Here is a 24,824-nt window from a genome sequence, read left to right on the forward strand (position 1 = left end):
CTCAAAGAACACCAGGTTCCTGCCTGCTCTTCCCATTCAATTGGAAGGCCTAAATGCCCAGGAGGTTCTCAGGCAGTGGGGGCCGCAGGAGCTCCAGGGGGAGGAGGGAGGAAGAAGCTGGGCTGGGAGCATTCAGGCAAGACTTTAAATCTGGTCTTCAATTTATTTATTTATTTATTTTTAAAGGGCCTGAGCATCTTCCCTGAAAGACTCAGAAATCAATCCAGCCCAGCAGAGGGGGCCAAGTTGAAGTCAATCAATCTCCCACTCCTTTGTGGGTAGGGGGGAATTTTTCAGCCTAAGTGGAAGGCAGGGAACATGTGGGTGTAAGGGGAGCAGACTTGGGAGACCTGGGTCCAGGCAGACACCAAGGTGGGGGGCTTTCGCAGCCTTAGAGCTCCCTCAATCTCCTCTGGACTCCCCAGGCCACCCCAAATAAACATGCAGCTTGAGTGAGAACAGGGTGCTCACTGGCTTCAAGACAAGCTCACCCCCCACCGCCATTCCAGTCCCCTTTTGAGCGGTGGACCCAAGAGGTGGGGAATTCCTGGCAGGCCCCGGGGCCACCCAGCTCTAGGACGCGCTCTCCTAGTGTTTGGACAGGGCCTTCCCAAGGACACTTTGGGGCAAGGAGAGGGACGCTCCCTTCCAGGACAGTCTGGGGTTCTGGGGGGTGAGACAGCAGTGAGTAACTCAAGAGCTATGAGCCGCCATGAAATGAATTCTTGCCTCTGAACAGGAATCTGAAGACAAGGCTCTCTCATGCCACCTCCTTCTCCTCCAGTTCCTGCTCCCCGGCCCGTCTCTCCCAGCCTCTGCTGAACTAGCTTCCTGTGGCCCATCAGTCAGGCCTGATCTGATCTCAAGACCAAAGAGGCAAGAGGAGGCAGGGAGGGAGGGAGGAAGAAAGGAAGGGAAGGAGGGAGTTGGCCTCCAGGGAACCCCGGTCAACGCAGCTCACCATTGCCGCCACCGTCTCCTAGGGCTCCAGCCACCCAACATGACAGAACCTATCGTACAGGGGAGCAAACTCAGCCTCCGAGAGCCTCAACGTTGTGACAGACACACAGCTGATAAGGAGCCAGCCTTCAGCCTAGGTTTCCAAGGTGAAACCCAGGTGCTTCAACTGACCCCAAGGAAGAAGAGAGGCTCCCACATCCTGAGGCTGTGAGGCTTAGGTCTTTCGGGTCTGAAGCCAGTCTGAGCAGGCAGGAGGGCTGGACTGGCCAGTCCCTGTCCCAAACAGGCTCGGTGACCTGAGGCAAGTTACTTCACATTTCGGAAGATCCCTTTGTCCAGTTGAAATCTGTCCTGGAGTGACCTTTGCCCTCAAGGGAAAGGGGATAGGTTCCTGGGCTTTGGAACTGGACTTGATTTCAAATCCTGGTTCTGCTCTTTCCTAGTTGAGTGGCCAGGGACAAGTCACTGCCCTCCTTGACCATCACTGCCCACCCCTGTGAGATGGAGTGATGAGACCATTACATGGGGTTTTGGGAACATTGGGAGAGCACAGTGCTCAGCACCTTTGAGGGCTCCTCAGCTGGTGGGCGAGGGGTGGAGAGAACCCAGTGAGAAAGCCTAGTGACTGTGATGTGTGGGACCCAGGCCTACCAAGTTCCCACCTCCTTGCTATGGGACCAGGCAAGTGGCTTTCCCCCCACAAGAGGCCAAAGCGCTCTTGGACCTGGGAGGGCAGACTAGAGACTCATTTGTCTGACCTTTCATGCTCTTGGACCCTCAGAGAACTTACGCAGTCCTGGCTTGTACACATCCATCCTGCTCTGTCCTTCCCCATGCTGGCCCAGGCTCTAGTCCCACCCTACCCCCAGAACAAAAGGGACATTTGACATTCTTTGTCCTGTGCAGACTCATTCTCTGAGTGTAGGACCTACCAGGCCTTGCAGCTGGGACCTGCCGCCTCCCCACTTCCCCCAAGTACCCCCCCTCCCCCCCAGTCCTGGCCCAGCTCTCCCAAGAGTCTAGAGGAGAGGGAGGGAGGGTCCTTAAAGGAGCAGTCTGCTCTCAGAAAGTATTCCCCACCCCCACCATCAGAACTGGCAGGAAGGAAACCAAGTGGGGGAGGGGACAGGAGAGGTGTCCAAGGAGATTACCGGCATGTGACTTGTTTGGGATTGGAGAGGGGCCTAAACTGGGGCTAAAACCTACTCTTCTCCTGGCTCCCACCCAAGGGCTCTTTCCATTAAACAGTTTTTTTTAGTATCTTTGAAAGGAAATGGTCCCAACCCTGCCTTGATTTGCTGTGTGACCTTGGGTGAGTTCCTTTCCCTCTCTGGGCCTTGGTCTCCCTTGTATAAAAGAAGAGAAGGAACTGGAGGATCTCTCACATGAGAGATTTCCTTAGCCAGACCCTGGCCAGGTGCTGGAATACCAAAGACAAGTCATGCCCCCAGAATCTAGTCCTAGGATTCCACCGGCAAGAGTCACAAAATGACTTTTAAGGTAAAAGCAATATGTTTCCATGAAAAGAGGACCACCCACCCCCCCATCCCCACTGCCAAATGGTAGAGGAGAACTAGCCTCCCTTCCCTCAAACTGATACAGTCCTGTAAAGACCTCCCAAGCTACCCCCGCCCCTTCATCTATCAATAGGCTTGAGAGACAAACCGAAGAGTGTTCTCCTTTTACAGAAAATAAGGCACACAGAGGACAGGCCCCGACCTGCCCTGGGAGCTGGTGTCTGGAAGTGATGCCTGAGCACGGAGCCCAGTGGGGAGAGATGGGCGATGGATATCCTGGTCGAGGGACCCGATGAGCAAGGGAGAGGCACTGACACAAGTTGCTGTGGTTCCTTTGGCTGGAGCTTGGGGTTTGCCGGAGGAGAGCAGAAAGAGGAGGCTGGGGGGGCTTGGCTGCCCGGCTTAGGAGTTTGTCCTCTGGGTGCTGAGTAGCTAAGGGGGGATTTTATACCCGGAGGTATTTGCTCACCACTGCTGTAGTAAAGGGAATGAATGGTGGGGGCCCAGACAGAGACCAAGGGACAGCTGCACACACAGGTACCTTCTGACAAAGGGGCCCGAGGAGCCTCAACACGCCAGGGGGGAGGGGGAATGGAGCAATTCCTCCCGGGAAAGAGGGGAAGTGAGTGGGGAGATGAAGCAGGGGAGAGGAAATGAAAGATTAAGCGCATAAAGGCCATAAGGCTCAGAAACGTCCAGGCTGGATGGATTCCCGGTTTATAGATACATTTATGTTCTAGGATGCCCAGCCAGGCCTGAGACCCCTGCAAGCGCAGCCACCCAGGGAGGCAAGGGGACACGGGGCTGGAGGAGAGCCCTCATGCTGCAGTGCTCCTCTCTTGCCCCCTCCCCTTCACCTACCTCCAGCTCCTCTAGGCTGGCTGACAGCCCAGCTGGAAGCAATTGTGGGAGCCTCCAGCCTGGAGAGCTGCATCCCACAAAGGGCCCTGGGAAATAGCAGCCGGCACCCCAGACAGCCTGCAGCCCCCCTCCCCCCCTACAGACCCCTGCCCGGAAATTTAAAACAACTGCTCTACACAGTCTTAAATCCTCCAGGAAGGAGCTGGAGTTGGCAGGAGGGAAGCATGAGGCTGGCCAGGGCCCTGCCTGGAACTCCCTCTCTCTCTGCTCCCACCCTGAATTCCCCCGAAAGACTACCTCCCACCTGCCCCCGCCCCCAAAGTCTTGCCGTGGGCTTCCCAGGTCCCGGGCTTCCTATGCTGGTGTTCATTGCAGGGTACTGCAGCTGCAGCCTGCCGGAATCACCAAGTAGGCTGTGAGCACCCAGAGAACAGAATGGTCCTGAGCCTGCTTGTCCCCAGCATCGGGTCTACCACAGAGCGAATGCACAGTGTATACACGCAGAATGAACAGATGAAGCCACCATGTGACCGTGAGCCTTTGCTTGGCTCTCTGGGACTCAATTTCCTCATCTATCAGATGGGCACGATAACTTTTTAACCCAGTCTACTTTCCGGAGTTGTGAGAGTTAAGTGAGAATCTTTATGCAAGATTTTACGAACCGCGAAGCTGATGAGTCACAATGATTCAATTCTTGCCTTCCTGGCCTCAATTTGCTCATCTGTAAAATGCGGGCCTGAGTTAAGCGCTAGCTAGGGTCTCTCCCAGCTTTGATATGCTATTCTGAGACTTTCGCCAGTGATGAGGTTGCCCAAACTTTCTTAGGTTCCTTAAATATCGGCTGGGTGGTAGGGGAAGGGAAGAGGGTGAGGTGACAGGGAAAGAGCCCTGCCTAGGGCTTAGAAGGGCACTATTTTAGTTCCGGCTTGGGCCCTGACTTGCGGCATGAGCTTCTCTGGGCCTTAGTTTACTTCTCTGTAAAATGGGTGTGAGTGGACACAGGGTGCCTGAAGTGACCTCTAGCACTCAAGTTCTATGATGACAGGACGTTATCCAGAGGACAGTGGAGAGCTATTGATGGGCTTTGAGCAGGACAGTGCCATATACTAAGAGTCGTATTTCAGAGCACTCACTCTGGCAGTGGTATGGTTTATGCGTAGAACGGTGAGGAGTCTGGGGTCTGAAGACCTGGAAGGGGGCTACTGCCTTTGCACAGGCAGCAGAAGATAGCAGCCTCCATGCCTTTCCTCATGCCATGCCCCAGGCCTAGGCTGCCCTGCCTCTTCCCAATATCTCCTGCTTTTTAAAACTCACCCATCTTTACGACACAGTTCAAGGACCACCTTGTCTATGAGGGCTTCTCAGATTATCTCTGATGCAGTTAATGAACTCCTCCTCTGCCATCCAGTTTCCTAGCTTTGCGTACCTTCATCATGGGATGTTTGAATTATTGGTGTGTGTGTGTGTGTGTACATGCATGTGTGTGCACTCTTGCCTGGGCTGTGAGCTCCTGAGGTCAGGGTGGGTGCCCCGTCCCTTCCCATATCATTTCCAGCACCCATCACCTGGCTTGGCCCAGAGGAGGTGCTCAGTACATGCAGAGGACTGAGGACGCCAGAACACCCTACTCCTTGAGTCCACCTACAGGGTAGGAGACTGGGCTTCCTCCCCAGCTTACCTGCTAACAGCCCTGTGACCATGGGCCAGTCACTTCTCCTCTCTGGATAAAGGTCCCTTCTGGCCACATGGGAATTATCTCCATTGTTCATTCTCAAGTCAGGACTCTGAAGGGAGGGACCATCCTTGGGCTTCTTCCCTGGCACCTCCCCTCACTCAGCATTTCCTTTTCTGTGCCCTGGATTACAGTGAGCTGTTACAAGTATGACTCCCACTGGACCGTGAGCTCACTGAGAACCTCACCCCTGGTCCTACACAGCACTCTCTGCTCGCTCAGGGGGTGCTCAACAGGTCTGTATAAATGTCTACTCCTTGGTCCCAAGAGAGGGTGCCTAGTAGGAGCTCCGTAAACAGTGATGTGAGATCAAATGTGCACCTTTGCAGGAGGCCAGGAGCCTGCATTGCCCAAGCCCCGCCGCAGCCCTGCCCCTGTCCACCCACTCTCCTGCCCAGCCGTCCACCTGAGAGGTGTGGGGAAAGGGTGCTGTCAGGAGATGGACCTTCAGCCAGCACTGCTCTGCCCCAGGCAAGCCCTGCTCGAAACTCAGCCAGAAACCCCCTCCCACTCCCCCGCCCCCATGGGCTGGGACAGACCTCAGCCAGCAGGCCTCCCAGCTTTGATCAATACAGGGCAAGCAGCCAAGACGGCTGCAGGCTCCATCCTCCCAGGAGGCTCCAAGCTCAGCCGGGGTCACATGGGGGAGGGGGCTGCAGCCTGGCTCAGGGACTCCGGGGGGTGGGGCGGGGCGGGGCAGGGGAGAGCAAGAAAGGCAGGCATCACTCACAGAATCATTCATTCCTTCACCTACTCACTCCTCTGCCCACATATGTTCAGTCCACAAATATTTAGTGAGCATCAACTATGCACCAGGCACTGTCATCGGCACATGGGGACACTGTGAGGACAAGACAGCAGCTTTTGTGGAAATGAATGTTCTAGTGGGGAAGAGAGACAACAGATGAATGAACAAAAATAAGAGGTAGTTTCAAAAGGTGATTAAAAATAAAATAGGGTAGGGTGGCAGATCGGGGCAGCATTGCCCATGTTGGCCAGGGAGGATGCTTAGCTGAAACTGGAATGCTGATGAGATGCCCACCAGGTGGCTCGGATCAGACTCCTGAAAGCAGATGCTGAGATGGAGATCTGCATTCAGGCAGCTTGTTGGGTTGCTCAAGGCTGGACATCTATGGGCCAGGGAGGGAGGCCGTGCAGATTTAAGGGAGAAGCTGGGCTACGCTGCAGTCACAGCAAAGGCCTCCGCTCACCCCATGGATCAAGGAGCAAGGATAGCCTTTAAGAGTTGTCCCAGCTCCAGGCAACCAGGACAGGCCTTTGTACCCTCACACCGACCAGCCAGCCATGGGGTAGCTGCCCCCAGGAAGGGCAAGACTTTGAGCAAGCCAGCTGTCTTCAGCAGAGAGTCGTTACCAGAGTTTCCACTGACAGCTGCTGCCAGCAACACTCCCAGCAGCTGGGGGAATGAGGACCTCAGCCCCGAAGGGAGACATGGGGGGCACACCTCAGTATCCACTAGGTGGGCCAAGATCTTGAGGAAGAACATTCCAGACAGAGGGCACAAGTGCAAACTCCCTGAGGCAGAAGCGAGCTTAGCCTGACTGAGGCACGGAAGGAAGTCCAGCGTGGCCAGAGTGTGCCTGAGTGAAGGGGGCGTCACAGGACAGCAGTCAGAGAGGCAGGCAAAGGCCAGTCCAGAAGGGCCTTGTGAACCGTGGGACCTTATCCTAAGCGTAAAGGGTCACCCCGGGAGGGCTTTAAGAAGAGAGCGATCTGATAATTACCTATTAACACTACCCAGGCTTCTGGGTGGAGAAGGGGAGGGCAGGGAGGTGGGCGGGGAGAGCAGTTGGGAAGCTGTGGGAGGGTCCAGGTGAGAGCCGCTGGTGGTTTAACTATGACGGGCGGGAATAAGCTACTCGCCAGGACTGGGCAGTGCTGGGAAACTTCCAGAAACCTCTGGGGGGCGGGGAGGTTCTGAGCAACAGAAGTGTTACAACTCAGAAGTGTTGCTATTGGAACAAGATAAAGCCACTACTCATCCATTCGTTTATCTAAAATATGTATTGATTGGGCATCTGCTTTTTGCTGGGGACTGTGCTAGGAGTTGGGATTACAGCAGTGAAAAGTACAGCCATGGTTCTGACCTCACGGCGCTTACCGTCTGCGGGGGGTGGGGGTGGGGATGAGTAGAAGCCAAACAAGGAACTAATTGCTGTTGGGATCAGTGCTCTGAAGAAAAATCTGGATTTCCTCCTGTAAGCGATGGGGAGACATTGATGAACACTGATGCTTTAAACTTTTTTATGTTTTGTGGGGGTTTTTTTAGTCTACTTACAAACAGTAGATTGTCCAAATCTTAAGTGCAATTCTTAATGAATTATAACCACCACTTAGATCAAGATTCAGAACATTTCCAGTGCCCAGAAGGCTCTTTCATGTGCCTCCCAGCCGTATCACCTACAGAGTAACCACTATTTTGATCTCTGTCACCACGTATTCATTTTGTCCGTTCTAGAACTCCATATAAATGGAATCATATAGTATGTACTTGTTTGTGCCTGGCTTCTTTTGCCCAACATCATGTCCAAGGGATTCATAAGTGTTGCTACATGTAGCGATTGCCTGTTCTTTCTCATGGCTATATAATATTTCACTCTCTCTATATGTACATATATATACACACACACTATATTTTATTTATCTATTCTACTGTTAATAGACATTTGGGTCATTTCCAGTCTTTGGTTATTATAAATAATGCTATGAATATTCTTTTTTTAAAATAATTAACTAATTAATTAATTTCTGGCTGCATTGGGTCTTCGTTGCTGCGTGCGGGCTTTCTCTAGTTGCGGTGAGCAGGGGCTACTCTTTGTTGCGGTGCGTGGACTTCTCATTGTAGTAGCTTCTCTTGTTGCAGAGCATGAGCTCTAGGTGCGTGAGCTTCAGAAGTTGTGGCACTCAGGCTCAGTAGTTGTGGTGCGAGATTAGTTGCTCCGAGGCATGTGGGATCTGCCCGGACCAGGGCTCCAACCCGTGTCCCCTGCGTTGGCAGGCGGATTCTTAACCACTGCATCACCAGGGAAGTCCTAGCATCAGTTTGTTTTTTTTTTAATACCCCTTTTCTTCTAATGAATTGTCATGGCCCTTTTGTCATAAATCAAGTGTTCATGTATGTATAAGCCTATTTCTGAGTTCTCTGTTCTGTATCAATGGTCTGCTTGTCTACTCTGTGCCAATACTATATTGTGTTAATAATTAAAGTGTTATAATGAGTTTTTACGTATGGTAGTCTAAGTCCTCAAGTTTTGTTCTTCTCCAAAATTGCACTGTTTAGGTTCTTTGCATTTTCAAATAAATTTTAGAATCAGTGTTACATTTTAAAAACCTGTTAAATTTTTTATTGGAATTACATTACATTTTATTGGAATTACATCGGTTTGAGAAGAATCAGCACCTTAACAATACTGAAATCCCCAGCCATTCACCTGACAATTCTCTATTCCTTTAAACTCCATCTGACCCTCGGGCCAACTTAGATGCTGCTCCTTCTGAACTTTCATTGTACTTCCTATACATTTAGGTATACTGATATTGTGTATAAACTTAGTAGACTGCGTAGTAAACTGACTAGATGTCTGTATCTTCCTTAAGAGGTGATCCCTTTTTTTTTTTTCGGCTGTGCAACATGACTTGTGGGATTGTAGTTCCCTGACCAGGGATTGAACCCAGACTTTCAGCAGTGAGAGCATGGAGTCCTAACCACTAGACCACCACAGAATTCCCAAGAGGTGATCTCTTGGGCTACCAAGTCATCTTTGTATCCTAATACTTAGTAAAATGCATAGTATATGGTAAGTGTTTAATATAAGGTTAAATACCTTATATTGAATGAATGAATGAGTGGATGGATAGAATCCAAGTCACTTTACATCTCAGAGGTTTTCACTTTAATCTCTGCCATTGCCTTCACTCCTAATTCTGCAATCTGACCAGTTCATCAAAGTAAGGAATGGAGTTGGAGACAGAGCAGGTGGACAGTTCAACCATTCAATGCCACAGCTAAAGATAGAACTCAAACTATATACCCTACTGTCACTGAGTTAGTGAGAGCATCTCCATATATGGACCTCATTAGAAATGGGGTGATCCCCTGGCACGTTCCATGGCAGTTCTTAGCAATAAAGCTGCTTATCATTGATATGAGAATTATTCCTATTTGAATGCCTCATAGGAATAGGAATGAAACATTCACTGTCCCCTTGCTGTAGTCCTATCACCACAATAAATGAAGAAAAGTACTAAGTCTTCCAGTCTATGAACATGGCCTATCCCTCCATTTATTTAGGTCTTCTTTTACTTTCTGCAGCACTGGTTTAAAGTTTCAGAGTAAAGGTTTTGCACATATTTTATTGCATTTATTCTTAGGTATTTGATGCTTTTTGATGTTATTATAAATTATATTTTTAAATTTCATTTTCTAATTGTTTGTTGCTACTGTAGAAAAATATAATTATTTTTGTATATTGTCCTGTATCTAGAAACTTTGCTAAATTTTTTTTTATACATTTATAGATTTATTTATTTATATACTTATTTATGGCTGCCTTGGGTCTTCATTGCTGCATGTGGGCTTTCTCTAGTTGCATTGAGTGAGGGCTACTCTTCATTGCAGTAGGCAGGCTTCTCATTGCAGTGGCTTCTCTTGTTGCGGAGCACGGACTCTAGGCCCACAGGCTTCAGTAGTTGTGGTGCGTGGGCTCAGTAGTTGTGGTGCGTGGGCTTAGTTGCTCTGCGGCATGTAGGATCTTCCCGGACCAGGAATCGAACCCATGTCCCCTGCATTGGCAGGCTGATTCTTAACCACTGTGCCACCAGGGAAGACCTCCCTTTTGGTGTTTTTTAAAATGTTTATTGAATTCACTGAAATACAAAAAGTACCTTAAGACGCTAACTCCCCAGGGTGAAGCAAAGTCCATGTGAGTAGCTGGGCAGAAGACTTAGCAACAACCAGGCATCCCAGGGGTGGTTACACCATGCACATGTGAAGCCACTAGCAGGAATGCAGAAACCTCCCTTTTTACATGGATCTCTGAAAAGGAGAGGATAACTTGCTTAGCAAATGGACTATTCTTCTAGAAGCACTAGGGTAGGGTGGGGGCCACCTAGCTTACTCTGCCCGTTCAGCTTTCACTCCCCTTCTTTGGTGGCAAAGCCTGCTTTTCCTTTTGGAGGAACTCGCTCCACCTTCCTCTTGGTTTTGACAAGGCTGACCTCACGCTGCCTGGCTGATCTGTGGCCTTTGAGCACAGAGGTGGGGGCCTGAGGTGGTCACTTGATCCACAACAGACCAATGAGAGGAAAATCTGGGATTCTTGGCAGAGCTACCAGAAGGGAATGCTGCTTTGTTGTGGGACTTACCAAGCTGGAACCATCAGTGGCCATCCTGGAGGCTTTTTAGGGAGAGCCTGTCTGAGAATGAAGCTGACACCAAAGGAAGCAAAGCCAAGAGTTAGAAACACATGCTAATGGTGGTGTTTGAGGGCCCGGACCCAGCCAAGCCTACTGCCAGAGCCACCCCTGGGCTTTTCAGCTACATGAGCCAAAAGATTCCCTGCTTTGCTTAAGCCACTTCGAGTTAGGTTGCTGTCAAATCCAGATTAAGTCACTACGTGTGGGAATCTTTTTATTTCTCAAAAGTCACATTAGAAAAAGCAATTAAACTGGTGATACTGGGGTCACCACAGAGAGTCCCTGGGTGCCTGTGGGACAGGACTGGGCAGAAGATTTACTTTCTTCATATCTGTCCAGTTTTATGCCTTTAATTTTTTGACAATTAGAATGTATTTTCTGTTTATCTTTGTTTTTGTTTTTTGGCCATGTTGCACAGGTTGCAGGATCTTAGTTCCCTGACCAGGGATCGAACCCAGGACCCCAGCAGTGGAAGCATGGAGTCCTAACCACTGAACTGCCAGGGAATTCCCTGTATTTTCTGTTTAAAAAATTCAATTGTTTACATTCAAGCCATATAGCTTGTTGTTGAAAGAACAACAGTAATAGTTTACTCACTTACCTAAACACATTTCCTTATTTCCAAGTTATATTATGCCATTTTCGAAAATTTGAAAATACCAAAATATTGTAAAGGAAAAGAATCATAGCATCTGTAACCCTGCTATGGTTGGCATTTTAAGATATTTCTTTTTGGTCTTTAATTAATTTTCATGTTTTGTTGTTATTCAGTCTTATTTAATCCCTATAGCAACCCCATGAGATAAGAACCACAAGTGCCCCATTTTGCAGAGGATAAAACTGACCCTTAGAGAGGATAAGCGACTTGCTCCCTTATTCAGAGCTACTAACTGGTGGATACATGACACACAGACACACACCTCACACACACATAATTTGAGGAAAAAATTGTCTCATATTATATAAGTAGTTTAGATTTTATGTTTTTCACTTAAAGTTATACTATAAACGTTCCCCATGACATTGACTATTTCTTTAAAACATGATTGTTAATGGCTGCAAAATATTCTCTGATATGGCTGAAGCATTATTACTTTTATCTCACCATAAACTCTGGCTATTACAACTGTTTCAATGTTTCTTTCTTATTCATTTTGTTGTGATAAACTCTCTAGTATGTGAAAGCTGGTTTCTCTGGTTATCTGTTCAAGTTAATCCCCAGAAGCAGACTTACTGGGTCAAGGAACAGGAATTGTCTGCCACCCTGCTCTCCAGAAGGGCTGTTCCCAGGGACAGTCCCAGCAGCAGCCGTGAGCCTGAGCGTGTCCTGGCCACCACATCCTCACTAGCACAAGTCACTATTTTACTCACCTGCCCACCCACCCCCCATTTCCATGACATAACAAGTGTCCACATTTGCACTTACCCTTCTTGTGTAGAATGTGAAAGGTCTCAGATACCAACAGGACAGCAGACTTCAGAATTTCCTATCAGTTTTGTCTTTATCACCTGCAGTTTGGTCACAGGTCCTCACTCTAAGCCTCTCCTCTAGGTTGGAAATAGAAGACTCTCTCGGTTAAGAAAACCCAAACATAATTAAACAAATGGAAGAAGTAGTTGGGAATATACAAGACCATGAAGAGAGCAAGTTGCTAGCAAAGTGTGCGCTTGGGAATAACCATATCTAAATTAAATTCCAGATAGAATCAAGATTTTAACATAGGGACTTCCCTGGTGGTGCAGTAGATAAGACTCCACGCTCCCAATGCAGGGGGCCTGGGTTTGATCCCTGGTCAGGGAACTAGATCCCACGTGCATGCCGCAACTAAGAGTTCACATGCCACAACTAAGGAGCCCATGTGCTGTAACTAAGGAGCTGGCAAGCTGCAACAAAGGAGCCTAGGAGCCGCAACTAAGGAGGCTGCAAGCCGCAACTAAGGAGCCCGCCTGCCGCAACTAAGACCTGGTGCAACCAAATAAATAAATATTTTTTTAAAAGATTTTAACATAAATGATGAAATTGAAAAAGTGCTAGAGGAAAACATGGATGAATTATTTCATAACCTAGGGAGGGCAAAGACTTTCAGGCATGACACTAACCTAGAAGCTGTTAGAGAAAAAAAATAATAAATTTGAGAACATAAAAAAATTAAAATTTCCATGTGGCAAAAACTCTGTAAACAAAGTCAAAAGACAATTAATAGGGCTTCCCTGGTGGCGCAGTGGTTGAGAGTCCGCCTGCCGATGCACGGGACGCGGGTTCGTGCCCCGGTCTGGGAAGATCCCACACGCCGTGGAGCGGCTGGGCCCGTGAGCCATGGCCGCTGAGCCTGCGCGTCCAGAGCCTGTGCTCTGCAACGGGAGAGGCCACAACAGTGAGAGGCCCGCATACTGCAAAAAAAAAAAAAAAAAAGACAATTAATATACATTTTATATATATATATATAATATATATGCACTATTATAACTTATTTATAAACAAAAGTCTAATTTCATTAAAATATAAATAATTTTAATAATTTAATGACTAACAGACATAAAAGTAAATAAAGGATATGAACAAGCTGTTTGCATAAAAATGAAAACAAATGGTTAATAAACACAGTAACAAATGAGCCCCTTACTTATAATTCAATTAATTAATGCAAATTAAAACAATGAAATACCAGATTGTCAAGATAGTCAATGAGATCCCAATGAGATATCAGATCCATCAAGATGGAAAAGATGGCTAGAATGTTGACAAGGAGGAAAGCTAACTGGAACGTTCATACACACTTAGCAACTATATAAATGGGCATAGTAATTTTGGAGGGTAATTTGTTCCCCTATGCTATGCAATACTATGAAGCTGTTAAAAAGAATGAGATGTCCCTATATGTAATATGGAAAGATGTCTAGGACATATTGCTAAGAGAAGAAAGCAAGCTACAGAATAGGATATATAACATGAATTCATTTGTTAGAGATAGAAAGGAGACATACATAATTTGAGGTATAGAGGTATATAGAAATGTTTGGCAGGATACACAAGAAACTTCTACCTATTAGCTGTTACGGTTACCTGAGGGGGTTTAGGTGGGAGGAAAGGACAATGAGGGCTTTTACTTTTTTTCTGTACTATTTGAACTATGTTTTACATCACACATATGTTTTATTTAAAGTATGTAAAACATGCATACGGGAATATTATTTCCCGAATTAAATCCTCAGCGGCTTCCTTTTTCCTGTACAATCAAGTACGACCCTCCTAGCTAACTGCCACCATTACTCTTCACCGTGTCCCCTATGCGCCATGCTGCTTTACACCTCTGTGATGTTGCTATGCTGACTGCTTGTCTCCCGTTCCCTGTTCCCCCATCATCTGCCTGGAAACTCCTCCTCATCCTTTAAGACCCACCCAAGCACTTCCTTCTCTGGGCAGTCTTTCCAGATTTCCCATAATAAAATACTCACTTTCTTGTGATACATTACACATCCCTTTATTTTAGCTCTTATAATTTCCTATTAAACTTTATATTTGTGTCTGTCAGCTTTATTAGACACGGGTACCTAATATCTAAGCTTAGTTCATGTTTATAGACTGAACAAATGAACACACCACTTGGAGTGTCTCTATTCCAAGACTCTTAAGTCTTTACTGGCTGTTCTCTCCCTGCCTTTTCGTCATGGTTCCCTAAAAGGGATACCTGGTCAGTGACCATCAGTACTATCTCTGCTGAAGAAAGCTGGCCTAATGTATATGCAAAACACACACACACACACACACACACACACACACACACACACACACACACACACACAGAGAAATTCATATGTTTTAATTACAGTGTGATTCCATTCTGTGCCCATAAACTCATGAAGCCCCCCCACCCAGGGCGGACACCTTGGTCTAAGCAGGCCCTCTCTCACTTGTGGTACATTAAGGACCCTCTTTTTTTTTTTTTTTTTTTTTTTTGCAGTACGCGGGCCTCTCACTGCTGTGGCCTCTCCCGTTGCGGAGCACAGGCTCAGCGGCCATGGCTCACAGGCCCAGCCGTTCTGCGGCATGTGAGATCCTCCCGGACCGGGGCACGAACCCGTGTCCCCTGCATTGGCAGGCGGACTCTCAACCACTGCGCCACCAGGGAAGCCCTAAGGACCCTCTTTTAGCCTGGGAGCACACCCAGCCAGGGCTGTTGATGAGTCATAGGTATGTCTGTGCTGTTCTCAGACAGGAGTATGGTTGAGAAGGGCAAGAGTGTGTGAACCCCTCCCTTTAGGAGTCCAAGTGCTCTCTTGGATTTAGGGAGGACAGTGGGGGGGGGGAGCACCCTCAGAAGGCATGCCTCAGCCCTCCAACTTTACCAAGGAACATTTCAAGAAACACCACAGGAAAATGTCTTGTTATTTGCTCTGTGACAGTATTTGAGTTTGCTCTCTGTGATGTCACATGTTGCAACCATTAGCATTTTTTTAATCTTAAGCAACAGAAATAGACAAACGTGAGCCTGAAAGGAGTCCACTGGTAGGCTATGATGTGGCATGCAGGTGGACCATCAGGCCTTGGAGAGGACACCGTGGGTGTAGTTCTGGAGATCCCGGCAGCAGGAGGCAGCAGACAGCCCTCCGAGGTGTGTATCAGACATCTCTCTGCCTGGCTCACATCCTCTCAGGCTCCCTTCTATTGCCACTGTGGTCTTCTCTGCAAGGGTTTTGACCCAATTTGCACTGACAGTGCTTCATCTCAAAATGAGATGCGCCAAAGCCTCTCACTTCCTGCCCCAAGCTTCTCTCAGGCTGCCACTTGTGGTGCCTGTGGGAACCTGGTGGGCATGCACTCAGGGGCCACCCAGGGATGCAGGGGTGAACATCTTTACCCAGTAGGGTCAGGAGTCAGTGGACACGGGTGTCTCCCTTTACCCCCCTTGCAGGCTGTTCTGAGACTCACGTTCCACTCCTCAGAAGGTTCCAGTGGACTGGAGCATCCAGCGTGATAACCTTTGGGTCAGATTTCTCTCCCCAGTTCCTCTCTCCCGCTCCTTGGAATCACTTCCCAAATATACTTCCTGCACAAAAGCCCTGCTCAGGCCCTAAGCTCAGGGGAGCCCAGACCATGACAAAACCTCATATTGGGGGATGGATGATTGATTACTTTGCTTGAGACAGGTCAAGGTTCAGATTCCAAAGAAAGCATTTAATTGTCCAGGCTTAGATCATGGTCCATCCTTTGGTCAGAATGATGGCAGCCCCCCAAGACTCTATCCAGTGGCGGAGGGATAGTTTCCCAAAGCCAATCAAGATGGTTATCAGAAGAAAGGCGAGGGCTTCCCTGATGGCGCAGTGGTTGAGAGTCCACCTGCCGATGCAGGGGACATGGGTTCGTGCCCCGGTCCGGGAAGATCCCACATGCCACGGAGCGGCTGGGCCCGCGAGCCATGGCCGCTGAGCCTGCGCGTCCGGAGCCTGTGCTCCGCAACGGGAGAGGCCACAACAGTGAGAGGCTCACGTACCGCAAAAAAAAAAAAAGAAGAAGAAAGGTGAGAGATGACCTTTTTAGTAAGCTTGCCTACACTACTAGTATCTTGAGGCACCATGTACATACTATGTCTAAACCGAGCTCTTAACAAAGCTTGGGAACACCCATACAAAGCTTCTTCTGGCATTGCCTTCTCAGTACATGGTATCACTATCCTCCCAGATGCCCAAGCCTGAGCCCTGGGAGGTTTGCCTCATCCCCTCTCTTGTCCACCACAGCCAGTTCATCACCCAGCCTGGTACCCAACTCTGCCTTCTTACTGTGTCTTGACTTTCTCCTGTTCTCCAACTATCTCACTGCCATTGCCCAATCATCTCTTCCCACCTGCATAAGTCTTCCAACTGATCTCCCTACCCTAACACTCTCTTTCTCTCTCTCTCTCTCTCTCTCTCTCTCTTTCTATCTCTCTCCCTCCTGCAAATTGTTCTTACCTATTAGAGTGATTTTCCTACGATACAGATTTGAACACATCACTTCACTGCTAAAAACTGTTGGCCAGCTCCCCACTGCCCTCAGGATGAAGTCTTGGAAACCTCATGGCACAATCTTGTCATGACCTGGCCCTACTGGCCTCTCCGTTGTCAGCCCTTGCCGTTCCTCCTTCCCATACAGCTTCCCCTGCAGCCACGCTGAACTACAAGCCATTCTCTCTCATCTAGTCCTGGTGCCTAGAATGCTCTTCTGCAATAGTGAAGATTCTTTCAGCTGCGAGTAACAGAACACCTTGACTCAAACTGGCTTAAACAATCAGGAAATGCCTCTCTCACTTGCCATGGAGGCAAGACGGGTCCTAGGCACTATACAATTAGCAGCTCAAAAATGTGGAGGAGTCAGCTCTTTCGGCCTCATTTCTCTGCCACCCTTGGGAGTAGATTCATTCTAAAATAGAATCCTCTCCAGGTTGGAAGAAGATGGCAGTAGATTCATACTTCACTCCTAGACATGACAACATCGACAGGAAGAAAGAGACCATGCCGAGTGTCTCTTTATTAGGCAGTTGGAAACTCTTCTTAGGAGCCCCCTAGCAGACTCCCCCTCACCTCACATTGTTCAGGATTGGAAACACCATTTCTAAACCAATCACCAGCAACAGAAATGAAGTTATAATTGGTGGAAGAGACAAGGGTGGGGGTCAACCTCCATGACTACAACACCTCCCCACTTAATGTGTCTGGCCAATTTATTTCAAAACTCAACTCAAGTGTTATCTCCTCTGGAAAGTCACCAAATAGAAACATTCTTCCTCTTATGTGTCTGTCACCATCACCACCACCACTGCTACCATCCTCACCCTCAGACTGTAAGCTCTTTCACAGCAAGAAGCGCGTTCTTATTTACTCTGTATCCCCAGTGCCTAGCTCAGGGCTGGCATAGGAAAACCTCAATTAATTTGTTGAATATTTCTGTAATTTAAAAAACTCTATTCTTTTTTGGCCATACCATCCGGCTTGCGGGATCTTAGTTCCCCAACCAGGGATTGAACCCAGGCCCATGGCAGTGACGGCAGAGTCCTAACCACTGGACCGCCAGGGAACTCCCCAAAACTCTGTTCTTTAAATGAAAACGTATTTTACAATATATTCTCTCTACAACCAAATTTTTCCATTTAACAATACATTATAAAAATCTTTCCATCATATTATATTGTCTTTTAAAATAGCTACATAGTATTTCATAGTATTGACACACTGTACCACAAATTATTTAACCAACCCCTGTGAGTCTTTGGTCATTTAGATTGCTTCCAGTTTTTCTGCATTAGAAACAATGTTGCGGTAAACTTCATTTCACATAAATCTTAGCCACTAAGATAAGTCCCATAGTTCCCTATGATAAATCCCCACAAGTGGTGTGTAGTCTAAAAAAGCAAATGGTTGCAAATTCTTTGCTACTCCTCCTATCAAGTCCTCCCACCTGAAATCTGGGAGAACTTGTGCAGCTTTAACCACTAGAATACAGCAAAAGTGATGCTATTTGACTCCTGAGGCCAGGTCATAAAGATTCATGCAGCTGGGCTTCCCTGGTGGCGCAGTGGTTAGGAATCCGCTGTCCAATGCGGGGGACACGGGTTAGAGCCCTGGTCTGGGAAGATCTCACATGCCGCAGAGCAGCTAAGCCCGTGCGCCACAACTACTGAGCCCACGTGCCTAGAGCCCGTACTCTGCAACAAGAGAAGCCACCGCAATGAGAAGCCCATGCACCGCAACGAAGAGAAGCCCCCGCTCACCGCAACTAGAGAAAGCCCGCGTGCAACGCAAGCCCGCGTGCAACAACGAAGACCCAAGGCAGCCAAAAATAAATAAATAAATAAAGATTCATGCAGCTTCCGCCTCGGAATTTTGGAAAGCATCCCCTCAAGTCTCTCCCGTTTGAAACCCAGGTGACGTATGGTGAAATGTCCAAGTCACACAGAGAGGCCACAACAATCCTAGCCAAAGCTAACTTTTGCGTCATCCTAGCCTAGGCACCAGATGTGTGAGAGAAGAAGACTCTGGAATATTCTAGCCCCAGTTGTTGGAGTCTTGCTAATTGAGTCCCCAGACACCATGGAACGGAGGTTGGCCATCCTTACTGTGCCCTGCCCAAGGTCCACAGAATCCCTGAATATGATAAAACAGCTGTTGTTTACACCACTAAGTTTAAGGTTGTTGATCATACAACAATAGTACTCAGAAAACTGGAAATTCCTCTTCTAAAGAGCATACACATTTTAAAACTTTTGATTCTTTATTAAATACTTAATAAAATTTTACAACTCAGTGGAAGAACACTTTTGCTTCCTTTGAGAAAGTGCGTCTATGACACAGGGGGCATATGTATATCTGGGTTGATATCTTGAGCGACTACGCCAACATGCTTTTGATTGGGTTCTCTGCAAACCGACTGACCCTGACTTTGAGTGTTGTAGCTCAAGGTTTATTGGAAAGTGCTCTTGGAAGATATGCCTGTAAGGAAGGTAGGAAGGCAGGATCGGTCACAGGTATAAGCTGACTTGCAATGTGGCTGTAAAGGAGGCCTCAGCTGATCCTACAGAAAGCTCTGGAGCTGGGATGGCCCTTCAGAGGTGTCCCAAATTGAAGCGAGGTAGCTGGGCACGGCAACTCCACATTAGCCACCCCTGGGAGGGGGCAGACCATTGGGTGAGGACCCCTGCAGCAATATTCCAAGCAGCTTAGGGTGGGTGGGTCAGCCTTAAAGAAGAGATCTAGGTGGGGACCAGAGTGTCCACTACAGAGTGTCCCCTTGCACTGTCCTGATCCATTTGCTTCCGTGAAGTTTGACCCATTTGGGAATCACTTCTCCAAGATTCCAGTTGGGTTTGTTTCCTGGGAAACTTGAAAGAGAAGGTTAGTAGGGTGAACTACAGCACCAGCTGTGGAAGTTGATCTCAAGACTACAACTGATACTAGCAATCACTGTTCTACCACCTGATCTGGAGTCTCCTCACCTGCTCATATCTCTTCTGGTCTAGGCAACTTTCCTGGTGGAGACCCAGACCCTCAACCATAAAGGGTCTGAACCCCACCTTACCACACTCTGCCTGTCTTGTTCATGTACCATGAAAGCCAGGCATGTAGCACACAGGAAGCCCCTGTGGATCACCTGAGCATGACACGGATTCTCCTCTGCTCCTACTGTTCAGCCGTACCTCCTCCTCATGACCAGGGTCAATCACCTCTGCCAGGGTGGGGATTCCTCTCCTTGCTGATGAGCTTTAGGTCAAGGAGTTCAAAATAACCGGGTAGCAGCCATATTTGAAGTTCATTGTAACACTTCCCGTGTCCCCGATGGAAATGTTACCCCATTTGGGAACCTCTAGACCCTAAGAGCAGGACTAAGAAGTTCTACTTGAAGGGGAAGGGGGGAGGGTGTCACTTTGGGTGAAGTAGTTCCCTGCGGCCAAAGTCAGTTCCCAGGGAGGAATGCTGTTGTGAGCTGTTGGCAGCCAATTCCCGGAAGCTGAGGGATGAGTGCATTGGTCCTGGAGAGGACATCTCAGTGAAGCACCATCACAGTATCCACTGCAACATCTGAGATTCATTCTCCTTCCCAGAAAATGGGAATAACAATGGCTTATTGGCAAGTGTATTGGTGAGGAAATAATACTATATATGTTAAAAAATACCAGATTGTACTCAACAAATGTAGTTTCTATCCCCTCTGCGTCAAGAGCTCCATAAGTGATGTTTCCCTTTTTGCCTTGGCCCGTGAGGAGCTTATAGCTTTATTTGGTACTCAGTTCCAGTAGATGTATCATTCATTTTTATTCTCTTTTTATTTCCCTAGTCCTGCTTTCTTTTCTCTCTTTAACTAACCTCAAACACAATCCCTTCGTTGCAAGCTTTTTGAACTGGAATCATGTTTGCAAAGTGGCAGAGGATAAATAAATGCCTAGTAGAGAAACTTGCTGCTCTGAAGACAGTTCTTTCCCAAGAAGTGACAGTGCCTCACCTACAACACCGCCCCAGCACCTTGCTCAAATCTAGCCAAGCACTTTGCTGCTGGGTCTTTGTTTTGGCATCTGCCAGCCAACTAGCACCTAGGCGTGGGAATCCCTTCACTTAGAGGGTGACTCACAGCTCTGACAAGTTGAAAAAAAAATTTCAAATGGGGGGATTAGTGTTATCAGGCACTTTCATCAGCTAAAGTCACTGCTGGTAATCTCTATTCCCACTCTCTTTCCAGAAGGAACCCTCCATTCACCCGCAGATGGCTCAGTTAGCAGTCCCATGCTGCTCTCGGAATTGACCTATGTAGAGAATAGAATGGGGCGTATGTGGCCCAGATGTTGTGACTGAGCTGGGTCCTCCCATCCAGGCTATCCATTGGGTTTGAACCCAGCCCCAAGGCATTTGGGGGGCTCCGTCCTGGAGTCTGTAGGCTCCAGGTGTGCCTGGCCTTGTTTTCTGCCATGACATCCTTTCACTGTCTCCCAGGATAATTCTTGTAAGCAAACGCCTCGTCTCTTCCCTCCCTCTGTAGGAGGCCTTGGAGTGCCAGTGGGGTGCCACACCTACTATTCTTGTTTCCATGTCACTATACAAGATGAACCACATTCATGAATAACACTTCCCTGGAACTCACATCAGAAGACACCCTTTTGCTAAAGGACTTCACATGTTCCATTGCTCCTGGCTCCTGGCTCTCCCCACCACTCTCCCAGTCTTTGTGGTTCTATGTCAAGTTCAAGAGCTTGGGGTGTCCTGGATGAGCCTGGGTATTTAGCCTCCCAGAGCAGGGGTTTTGCTCCTATAACTTGCTTCCTCTTGCAATCACAACGTTGCCTAGCAAGAGTGAGTGCCTGAGCTTGTTCAGGGAAGACCTATGGGCTAGGGCTCAACTTCTAAATTTTGGGTGATGATGCCAAGAAAATGGCTGGAGTCAGGATACCCAGGTTCCAGTCCTCACGCTGCCTCCTGCCCGCTGGGTCACCTGGTAAATCACTCCTTCTCTCCAAACCTGGCTTCCTTCCCCGGAAATGGGTGAAATAACACCCACTTTTAGAACAGCTGTGACAGTCAATGAGCTAACATTTGGAAAACTAGTATCATCTAATAGTTCCTGATCACGCAGCAGGCCAGGTACTTGGCCAAGCAGTTAGAGCTATTATCTCATTTAATCCTCCAACAAACCTAAAGAGTTGGTGTGACAACCTCTATTTTACAGACGAGGAACCCCAGGCTTACAGCAGATCAATGACACAGCAGTAAGGGGCAGAACGAGGCCTCACACTTAGGCCTCTCTGACCCCAAAGTTGGAGCTCTTAACCACATAAGACCGGCCTTTACTCCCAGCATAGCACATATTTCATATATCTTTACTCCATTTTTTTTTTTTTTGGCATATCCTGTGTCCTAAGAGAGAAGTGGAAATGGTATTCACTGAGCATGTACTATATGTGAAGTGCTTGATATACTTTACTCTAAATCTCACCCCAAAAGGATGGTATCCTGACCCCCATTCTCCAAATGAGGAAACAGAGACTCAGAGAGGTCAAGTAGTTTGCCCAAGGCCACACAGAGAAGAAGCGGTAGAGCTGAGGTTGAACCAGATCTATTGTGGGACTCCACGGGGTGTTCCTCCATCACATCCCACTATCTCTCAAGTAGGGGCTGTCTACAAGGCTGGTTACCTAGGGGTATACAGCCTCTTTCTCTGAACCCACCACACACTGTTCCCTCATGCTTCTAGGGGCCTAAAACACCTCTTCCTGGGGCAAAACCGTCGTCTTCCCCCAGGCCCCCAAGAAGAAACTTTTAGACAGGCCTCTGAAGAAGGCTGGTGGTGACTGGGGTCCCACAGAGCAGTGAGTGGCTGCCTCACAACCTTTCCCTACAGCGGATTACCGGGAGGCGCAGTCTTTCGGCCCTGGGAGGGTCTCACTGGTCAGGAGGGGCACTGGGCAGAGGAAGACAGGGACTCAGGAGCCAGGTGAGGGCAATAGAAACAAATCGCTGACCTCCCAGTTTTGCTGTCAGCTGCCCCAGTGCCTGGTCCTGTTTATCATGGTAATTGGGGGTGGGGGGAATGTGTGTAGGCAGCTATCTGAGGGTTGAAGCTGAAAGCTTAAAGTTAGACTTCCTAAACCCACATCAACCTAGGAAACGTTTACAGGAAAGAATGCCACAGATGGTTGTGTGTGTGTGTGTGTGTGTGTGTGAGAGAGAGAGAGAGAGAGAGAGAGAGAGAGAGAGAGAGAGGGAGGGAGGGAGGGAGGGAGAGGGAGGCCGGCAGCAACTGCGAGGCAGAACAGGGAGAGAGGGAGAGAGAGAATGAGAGAGACTGAGCAAAAGAGATAGACAAAGACAGAAAAAGAGAGAAGCAGAAGTTAAAAGAAACACAAAAACAGTAGCTGGGCCAAGGGAGGACAGAGAGAGGAGGAAAAGATAAGCAGCAAGGGAGAGAGAGAGAAAAAAAAGACATATAAAAAGATAATTCATTCGACAAATGTTTGCTGAGCACCTACTACGTGCCAGGTGCTGCCTTAGGCATTGTGGATGCAACAATGGACAAAAGAAAAAACCCTGTCCTCGTGGGTCTCTCTAGTGGGAGAAATAGAGAAACCCAGAGAGACAGATAAAAACCCAGAGAAGCCCACAGAAAGACCAAGAGGCAACTGTATGGAGAGACCAAGAGACAGAAGAGGCACAGAGGATAGGAGTGCAGAGATGGAGAGAGCAGTGGACCGCAAGACAGAGACAGAGCAGAGGGACGTGAAGGTGTAGGCTGGGAGTGCGGGTGGACGGACAGCATTCCAAGGGTGGAGAGGGCACAGCCCAGTGGACAGTGCCGAGAAGCCTTTCTCGTGCTAGCCTGCTCTGTGCTCCCCTCCCCACTCCCAGTGTGCTTGGGGGCAGGTCCCCAGCCCTCAGTGAGCAGGAAGCAGATCTCGGGTTCCAGTGACATCAGCCTTGGAGACTGTGGGCTGCTCTAGCGTCAGGATCCCAGTCTGACCCTGAGATGCCCAAAAAGCACGTGTGGACTTCAGGTACTATCTTCTCATTATACGGATGGATGGGTGAACTGAGGCCCAGGCTAATGAGGCAGGAGGGCTGCTGGGCTTCCTGGGTTGGGGCCAGCGCTAGACAAAGGACAGAGTGCTGACCTGGGAGCCAGGGCCCCGTTTTTGAGTCTGGCTCTGCCCGTGACGCCTGGCTCTCCTCCTCACAGAGCGGTGGAGGGTGGGCTGCTACCACCGTGGAGTCTATGAATCACGTGAGAGTAAGTTTTGGAAGAGACCCGTGTTTGAAAGCCGGGACTTTGACAGTTGCTGATGTCTGTTTCCGTGGAAACGGAGCTCAGAATGGGAGAATGAGCTGGAGAGCTCTGCTCTGAGTGTCCCAGATAGCTGGGGAAGAGGGCAGCCACCACACCCTCCTTCATCTGTGGGCTCTGGAGTCCTCAGTGCCCCAGGGGCTGACCCCACGGGAGGGGTGGCTCCCAGGGACATTGACTGAATGCTCACTGGGTGCCCCGGCCCAGAGTCATGAATGACTCAGATGAGGAAAGCCTGTGGTCTACACAACACTCACCCTCAGGCTGGACGTATTCTGTCTGAGCACAGATCCTTTGTTCACTCAACGCACATGTAAGCTAGGTCCTGGGCAGCACAGAGGTGAACAGGACACAGTCCTTGGCCTCCTTCAGGGTCCACGGGTGCCTACACTGGGCCCCGAGTTCCCAGGCTCTCACAAAGTCAATGCAGAAGGTGCTGAAGCTCCCGGGTGTCCCGTCCTTGCACCATGCCACCCCCTCAAACTCCCGAACCAACTGTGGCACTCTGACCTGTTAGCTGTCCTCGGCATCATGCTGCTCCCTTGCCTGGGATCCCTTTACCACTGCTGGGCTGCCTAGCAAACTCCTACTCAAACTTCAAAGCCCCAGCTCCAAGCTTAGGTCCTCTGCAAAGCCCCCTCCACTAGACGGTAAGTACCTCGAGGGCCCAGGCCCAGTCTCCTCATCTCATTCCCAGAGAGGTTCCCATCTGTGTTTGCTGCTACCTTACCATCTTCTTAGGGACTTTGCTCTAACGTCATCCTGGACCTCCACTCAGGACCTCTGGCCTCTCCCACTCTACTCCATCCTTCCAGTCAGCATTTACACAGGTCTAGTCTCTCCTGTCTTCAACCCAAATACAGCAAAGCTCCTTACCCAGAGGTGCTCGTCTGTCTCTTACCCCTCACAACCAAACTTCTTGAAAGAGTAGTCTGCACTGATTGTCTCCGCTCCCACATGTCCATCGCCATGATCTGGCTTCTGCCCCCATCGCTCCCCTAAGGCTGCTCTCACCAGCCCACCA

Source organism: Tursiops truncatus, chromosome 1 (assembly GCF_011762595.2).
Source record: "Tursiops truncatus isolate mTurTru1 chromosome 1, mTurTru1.mat.Y, whole genome shotgun sequence".
NCBI classification, from domain to species: domain Eukaryota; kingdom Metazoa; phylum Chordata; class Mammalia; order Artiodactyla; family Delphinidae; genus Tursiops; species Tursiops truncatus.